This window comes from Sturnira hondurensis, unplaced genomic scaffold, assembly GCF_014824575.4.
Source record: "Sturnira hondurensis isolate 20B ecotype Veracruz unplaced genomic scaffold, ASM1482457v3 Scaffold0000648, whole genome shotgun sequence".
NCBI lineage: Eukaryota > Metazoa > Chordata > Mammalia > Chiroptera > Phyllostomidae > Sturnira > Sturnira hondurensis.
The window spans coordinates 4,689,578-4,698,394 of NW_028073279.1; the positions used below are offsets into that span (position 1 = coordinate 4,689,578).

The 8,817-nt window shown below is 39.7% G+C and overlaps 1 pseudogene; it reads left to right on the plus strand.

Moving 5' to 3' along the window:
• The first annotated feature begins 7,145 nt into the window (after positions 1-7,145).
• Positions 7,146-8,158, plus strand: LOC118985578 (high mobility group protein B2-like; annotated as a pseudogene).
• Positions 8,159-8,817: the final 659 nt, after the last annotated feature.

Genomic DNA, 8,817 nt, shown 5'->3' on the forward strand with positions numbered 1-8,817 from the left:
CAATGTCAGCAATCTTTTAGAGGCAAGGCAAGATGCTTTCACCTAGGGGAAAAAAGATGGATTCCAAAACATTAATATACATTAATATACATTAAACTGATATTCTTCTGTTAAAAATCTTACATGTTGTCAACCGAAACTTATCTCAAGTGATATATAACTGTACATGAGTATGTTTATATGATATGATGCTTAGGCACCAGGAGGGTCTAAAACAGTCCTAATTAGTTTACCTTGTAATATTTGTGGACAAACTCTGAGTTGCACAAATATGGACATTTTATTTAGTGTTATGGTAATAAAGGATCCTTTAAAAGATGGCACTAATATAAACGCTCTTTTTTACTCTCACGAATTTCAGAAACTTTATTAGATGATAGCATAGTATTATATATTAAGGATTCTTAGGACTCAGCAATTTTACTTATAGGACTTTATCCTTCAAATGTATTCCTACGTGTATGTGAAGATGAGCAAGGATGTTCTTTAAACCTATTTTTGCCATTTTTAACAGCAAAGTAATGGAAAACAGCTTAAGTATCCATTCATGAGACTGGTCAGTCAGTCTGCAGGATGACCAAGAAGCAGAAGGCTTTTATGAGCTGGTGTGTTGTGATCTCTAATTTCTGAGAACTTCAAAGCAATGTGGAAGCAATGCTTATGTTATTCATCTACTTTTTCAAGAGTACATACCATGTTGCATTCATTTTAGACATGTATATATGGATTAATATGTCTAAAAATTACTCTGGTAGTAGAGGCCATGGATGTGCAGTAGAAAAAGTAATTGTGTTTACATTTTATTTGCTTTTTAAAATTATATCTCTTTGATTATGTTATTACAGTTGTTCCAATTTGCCCCCTCTTTCCCCCTCCATCCAGCATCCCCCCCCATTTTATTTGCTTTTGTGTTCCAGTTTTATACCATGGTCATATATTACCTTCTCAACACTAATAATAACAAAAAATTTAAGAACCTGGTAGCATTGTTCATGTGATGTCATTAGTGTCAAGCATAAACATAGGCAATGATTTTATTTTACCTCAAAAAAAAAGTTTTGCTTCTCATTAGACTTTTGCCAATGAAATTATGGGAAGGGAATTTGGAGCACAGCAGAAGACTTTACAGCACAAGTCCTTAATCTGTGGGTTTTGTAGATCACTACATTGGGCCAAAGCCCTTCAGATATCAGTTATGATGCCTGTTTTCACTTGCCCATGAAAACGACTTTTAAAAATAACGAAAAGAAACTGAATTTGGTTTGATATGACATAATTGGAAGTGTCAGCCATAAAAAAAAAGTCAACTAGGTGCTCTGTCACCAAAAAAGATTTGCACAAGGAGAACAAAGAATTGCAATCCTGTGCTCAGGCAGCTATGTTGAGCCACGTGTAGATTGTCTGCACAAAGATGAAGGAAGTCCTTAATGGAGGAAAAGAGGAAGTTAAGGTGGTGGCTGTTCCAACCATTGGGCTACATTATAAAATAGAGTTCTGACTGTAGGGCTCTGGTGACAGCCTAGTGTGTGAGAGATTCTCCCACAGGACCTCTCAACAAATTCCTTTACACGCTAAGGTTTCTGTGAGAGGTTTCAACAAAAGTGGTATATTTTGAGAATAAAAGTCTAAGTACCATGGAGGGAATTATTAAATTTAATATCAAGAAAGACACTTAGGAGTGAGCTTCTAGCACAATTGTTTTGTTTTTGTTGTTTTTTTTTGTTTTGTTTTTTGTTTGTTTGTTTTTTTTGTTCACAGGCCTGTGCTCAATCCACTGAGCTACACCAGCCAGGGCTACTTTTGTTTTGAAGATAAGGTGCAAAAAAGACAAGTGACACACTCATGCTAACATACAGTGGATATCTTATCTGAGAACAGAGCAGAGCTTTAGACATTCAAAAGGAGAAAGCAACCCAGAAATCACCATGCTGCATTCCACAGTGATATAAAAGGATCCACAAATGACTGAAAAATGTGACAAAGTACTGACTCGGGCATTTTTGAATAAGGGTTAAGCACCTGCGTTTTGGAGCCAGAATGCTTGAATCTGAAACTCACCTGCTACCTTTGTGACCTTAAGGACTAGATTTTTTGAACCTCTGTAAGTCTCATTTCCTCTTCTGTAAAGTGAGGAAAATAGGAATACTTGACAGTTCTCAAAAATAGGTCTTTAGAAGCTCATGGCAGGCCAGAGAAAGTGTATGGGGCAATTAGATTGAGTGGGTAGCACTTTGGTCAGCAAGCTACTTTTTGATAGTCACTATATTTGCACAGATATACTACACATAGATTATGTAGTCCAGTGGAGAAAGTGGATGATATATTTTTGCACAGCTCATAAATCACTACAGAGATTAGGTGTAAGAGTATTGTCAACCGAAACTAGGTCATTTGAACTATCAAGACATTGTTCAATGCTCTTGTTCAGCTGGTAATAAAGCAATTGAAAATCTCTTGAGGACTTCCGCCAAGATGGAGGCATAGGTGAAAACACTGTGCCTTCTCCCACAACCAAGTTTGAATACAACAAAAGTTTTGGAGAGCTAGGACACACCCAGAGACCAGAAAACGGAATTATACGGAAGTCCGACAGCTACGAACCGTTCAACGAGGACGGTAAGAGAGGTGGAGCCAGCAGTGGAGCTGGGTTGGGCAGGACAGACCTAGGAGCGCAGGCAGCCTGGATCTAGTCGGGGTGTGGAACAGACTGACCAAGGTCGCACATTCGCGCACAGCGAGACGGACCGCGCAGGCCCCAGGGGGTGAACCCAGTGGTGGAGGGCTGACAGCGGTGGCACACTTGCGTGCCGTGGAGCGGGGCGCGTGGCCCTGGTGACGGTGGTGGCTGCGGTGCTGGTGGGGGTCGCAGCAGCAGACGGCGGAGGGAAGCCATTGTTCCTCTTTGACCCCGCCCCCACATAGAACGTCACAACCCAGCGACTTAGTTGCCCTGCTCTGGTGAAAACCTAGGGCTCCAATCCTGCTACTTAACAGGCACGAACAGCCCAAAAGATGGTGCAAGAAGAACTCAAAAGTCCCAGAGCCAATAACTCTAAGCGACCAACAGATTGCCAGCCTCTCAGAAGCCCAATTTAAGTAAGACACTATTTATCAGGATGCTCACAGAATTGGTAGAGTACAGTCACAAATTAGAGGAACATATGAAGGCTAAACTAATTGAAATGAAGGGAGATGTCCAGGAATCCAATAGCGATGGAAAGGAAACTGGGACTCAAATCAATGGAATGGACCAGAAGGAAGAATGAAACATCCAACCAGAAAGGAATGAAGAAATGAGAATTCAAAAAAATGAGGAGAGGCTTAGGAACCTCCAGGACATCTTTAAACGTTCCAACATCCGGATTATAGGGGTACCAGAAGGGAGAAAGAAATAGCCACGAGTGGAAAACGTATTTGAACAAATAATGAAGGAGAACTTCCCCAGTCTGGCAAAGGAAATAGACTTCCAGGAAATCCAGGAAGCTCAGAGAGTCTCAAAGAAGTTGGACCCAAGAAGGAACACACCAAGGCACATCATAATTACATTAGCCAAGACTAAAATGAAGGAGAGAATCCTAGAAGCAGCAAGGGATAAGGGGACAGTCACCTACAAAGGAGTACCCATCAGACTGTCAGCGGATTTCTCAAGAGACCTTACAGGCAAGAAGGGGCTGGAAAGAAGTATTCCCAGTCATGAAATCCAAAGACCTACAGCCAAGATTGCTTTATCCAGCAAAACTTTCATTTAGAATGGAAGGTCAGATAAAGTGCTTCTCAGATAAGGTCAAGTTCAAGGAGTTCATCATCACCAAACCCTTATTATATGAAATGCTAAAGGGACTTATATAAGAAAAAGGAGATGAAAAATATGAACAGTGAAAGGACAGCAAACATACAGTTATTAACAACCACACCTAAAACAAAAGCAAACCAAGAGGACAGCTAGATCAGGAGTGGAACCATAGAAATGAAGAACACATGGAGGGTTAGCAACAGGGGGGTGGGAGGAGGAGAAGGGGGGAGAAGAAAATAGCATAGATAGTAGGTAGAAAATAGATAGGGGGAGGGCGAGAATAGTGGAGGAAATATAGAATCTAAAGAACTTGAGACACGTGGTTATAAACTAAGGGGGGGAGAATAGTGGGGGAGGGAGGGTGCGGGTGGAGGGGAATGAAGAGGGGGAATAGAACAACTAACTGTAATGGTATAATCAATAAAATATATTTTAAAAAAAGAAAGAAAGGAAATCTCTTGACTTTCTTGCTGACAGTTTTATTTTTATTTATTTATTTTTCTTTTATTGATTCTAGAGAAAGAGGAGGGGAAAGAGAAAGAGATGGAGAGAAACATCAATGTGAGGGAGAAGCATCAATCAGTTGGTTGCCTCTTGCACACGCCCTGACTGGGGATGGGTCCTGCAATAGGCATGTGCAATGACTGGAAATTGAAATGGCAACCTATTAGTTTTCAGGATGACAATTGGCCAATTGAGCCATACAAGCCAGTGTTTGCTGACAATTTTATATCATAGAGAATATGTTCTAAGAGGAGTAATTCTCCATGTTTCAGTACTCTCTGTCTCAGCGAATCATGAAATAGTAGAGTCTTTATTATCTGGCCAAACTTATCATAAAGTGCAAATGATAGTAGATGAAGAAAAAAACATATTATTAGTTTAAGAAAATATTATAATGGTATGTGTGAAGGCTTCTTTGGTTGACAGGGATGTTTGTTTCCCTCAGACTATTCCGTTTCTAGCATTGGGAACTTTCCATTCCTAATCAGTATTACTAATTTAATACTATAGCTCTTCCTTCTTGTATATAAATGTTATACTAGATGCAGAAAAACAAAACAAGCAACAAAAAAACTCAGATTATCGTAATAGGGGAACTAGAGAGTTAAAGATTTTAGCTTTATGTATAGCTGATAGGCCTAAGTGATTAATGCATTTGGAAAGCCATTATCCACTCCAGGAACTGGAATGGATGACCTACTTGACTCTAGAAGGTCAACAACCAATTCAACCTTTGTGCCCCAAGGGGTCTGCAATCAATAGAGATGGCATCCAAGCCATTGTGTGTCAGGGAGGGAACCAGATAAAGAATTGTTGATCAGCAGAAAAAGAATACTAGGAAAATCACTGGCTGGATTGCAACTCTTATCCTATTAACTTTTTCCCCCTAAATTTCTTGCCTACCCTTTCTTCTCCTTATAAAAAAGGTTGGCTTGAGATGAAAAGTTAAATCCTTGTCTCTACTTACTGGTTCTGGTAGTGACAGGAAGCACAAATGCCAACTTTCTGTTTCAAGGAGAAGTTCTCAAAAACAGAGAGAGAATCATAGATAAGTAGAATATTTTGATGGTTAACAGATGGGAGGGGTGTGTGGGGGAATCGGTGATGAAATGAGGTGATTATAAGTACAAATAGGTGGTTACAGAATAGCCATGGGGATGTAGAGTACAGTGTAGGAAATGTAATATCCAAGAAACATATGCATGACCCATGGACATGAAAGATGATATGGTTATTGCCTTACGGACTAGGGAGTGCTGGGTGGAGGCAGCAAAAGGAGAAAAATTGAGCCAAGTGTAATAGCATAATCAATAAGATGCTTTAAAAAATTAAAGAAAAGAAAAAAGGAAACAAATATTTTAAAAAGGAAAAATCTAAAAAGCAAATGTTAAAAATACATACTTACTACAAACACACATATGACAGAATTTCTAGTATCTCTGTGTGTCTTATACACCATTGAGTCAGCACTCAGTCCTAGGGACCCTGTGAAATCGTGATGTCCTGTCCTCAACAATCCTACCCAGATCCTGTAGACTCATCTATGGCATCTTCTGTGCAGTCAATCCATTTCATATTAGGTCTTCTTCTTTTCCTGCTTGTTGCATTCACCAACCGCGAGAACAAATGTCGGAGACTTTCGGGGTTCCAAAGATGTTACTTTATTGGCCAAGTTTAACCTGCGCAGGGGCGAACTCTCCAAAGTGTCCGGAGACATGGTGCCCGTGAGGGCTGCAAATGAGAGTCGCGCCAAACGCTTACAGGCTTAGGGTTTTATGGAGGCGCGCAAGCAAGCTGGATACAGAAGCAGATGTGGCGGTTAGCGGTTGGCTCAGGGGCACAATAGGGTTACTGATTATTGGTGAGTTAGCTCGTGCACTGGCTCGTGCTCCTTTACCTGATTGGTCAGTTGAGCTCGTGCACAGGGGCAAAATTTCCCTCCCTAGTGACTGTCCAGATGGCTATCTGCCTGACTAACCTTTGCTCTTAAACCACATCCTGGAACACACCCTGCTCTTCGGTCGTGTCCCGGAGCCTCTTTGCGTTAGTTAGTAAAACACCTTTTGCTTCCTTACAGCTATGTTCTGGCTAGTTACTCTTGCCCTCAACACTGCTGCCTGCTATTTCTTCCAGCATCGTTGTCATTTCCAAAGAACCCTGGCATCCCATGATGTGCCTGCAGTAGGACAACTCCAGTTTTGTCATTTTTGCTTCCAGCAGTGTTTCAGGCGTAATTTGCTCTAGGACACTCTTTATCATTCTAGTGGTCTGGGGTATCCATAGCACTCTCCTCCAATAACTATTTTTCATTTTCTTTTTATTTTGCATTGTTTCAGGTGTACAGCTTAGTGATTAGGGAATCATGTACTTTACCTAATGTTTCCCTATTTCCAGTATCCCAACCAGCACCAACATAGTTATCACACAATTAATTACTATTTCCCATATGCTTTTCTTACATCTCTGTGACTATTTTGTAACTATTCATTTGTACTTCTTAATCCCTTCACCTCTTTCACCAAACCGCCTCCCCTCTGACAACCACCAGGTCACACTCTCTTTGTCTATCTAGATCATAAGGTTTTTAGACCTAAAACAAATCTTGCAAATCTGATCCTGTATTGAACATCAACAACAAACATATGAGTAAATTTGGTTCAGAAGGAATAAAAATATTTCCTTAAGTCATAGAGATAGTGTCAGATTTAGAGCTATAGCACAGGTATATGTTAAAGGGTCAGTTAACCAGTAAATTAAAATGCGCATATTGGCAGTTCACTTCAGAGCCCAGTGAGGGAAGCATCTCGGTGGGACTTTGAGGAAAACCAGGTAGATGTTGCCTGTCCCCATGGCTAAAGAAGATCTCAACAAGCCAAGAGGCAAGGTGTCATTGCATGCCTTCCTCATGCAAACTATCCAAGAAGAGCACAAGAAAAATCACGTAGATTTTTCTCTCAACTTTTTTGAATTCTCTAAGAAATGTTTGGAGAGATGGAAGACCATGTCTGCTGTTGGGAACAAGAAAAATGGTCTCAGCCCCAAGGAGCCTGAAACCCTAGCAGACACCCTGTAAGTTGATTGTATCTGTTTAGTTTCAAAATTTCCCTTTCAGTTGAGTCAGACCCCACCCTTTTCCCGCGTGTGGGCTTTGTAAGCCAATAATCTGCTTCTGTGCAAACGCTTGCTTGATGGCCTATATATAAGGACTTAGCTGTAAGCGCTAGGCGAGAATCCCGGACAAGCCCCCTGCGGGCACCATGTCTCCAGACACTTTGAGGGATTGCCCCTGCACAGGTTAAACTTGGCCAATAAAATAACATCTTTGAATCCCTGAAAGTCTCTGACATTTGTTCTCGTGGTTGGTGGATGAAACATCTGCAAAGGAAAAGTCAAAGTTCGAAGATATAATTAAAGAGTGATCAAGTTTGCTATGACGGGCAGATGAGAAACTATGTGCCTCCCAAGGGTGATAAGAAAGGAAAGAATAAAAGATCCCAATGCTCCTAAAAGGCCTTTCTCTGTCTTCCAGTTTTGTTCTGAACATTGCCCAAAGATTAAAAGTGGACACCCTGGCTCATTCACTGGGGATACTGCAAAAAAAAAAGGGTGAAATATGGTCTGAACAGTTAGCCAAAGATAAGCACCATTAGAATGAAAAGCTGTATAAAATATATTTTATATTCAATAAATTAGAAATATGAAAAGGATATTACTCTATACCATGCCAATGACAAAACTGAAGTGGGAGAAAGCCAGCCCAGGCAGAACAACAGGCTCAAAGAGAAGAAAGAACCAGAAGATGAGGAGGCGAAAGAAGAGGGAGATGATGTGAAAGAGGAAAAATATGAAGATGAAGAATAAAAGGCTATCCTATAATGATGCCTGTGGAGCATGTGAGTCATCAGGCAACTGTTTTGCTAAGAATGTAAATTCAAGCGCAACTCAATATTAGCTCCAGTATAAAAACTGTACAGATTATTGTATAGCTGATAAGATTGTAGAGGGAATTTTTTTTCCAAAATGCAGGTTGTAGATTTTTGAGGAGCTACTATATGCAGTTAGATTTTAAGGCTTCAGATATTAAATGTTTCTAAACATTTAATGGTTTTTAAAAATTTCTTGATTTGTGTATTACCATACACACACACACACACACACACACACAACCCTCATAGAAATTAATATCAGTAGTAAATTTGGGGGGTTTTGAATGCTGCATTTTGTTTTTTAAAAAAATTTTGTAATGAAACGAATTGCATAGTCCTGTTTCTGCTCACCCCATCTATTGCAACTTCCCTAAATTTTAATCTTTGTGAAATTTTATCCATCATTATATGTAAAATGTTTATTTTTTTATTCTTCTACTAGCATGAGAACTCTTTCTTTCATATGTCCTACAAGTGAGTGGTATATACATGTTTGATAAATATTAAATAAATGACAATTGTTTATCAAAAACATTAAAATTGTAATGAAATTATGCATGTTAAAAAAACATTCTTATTGTATTGAATTAGGTT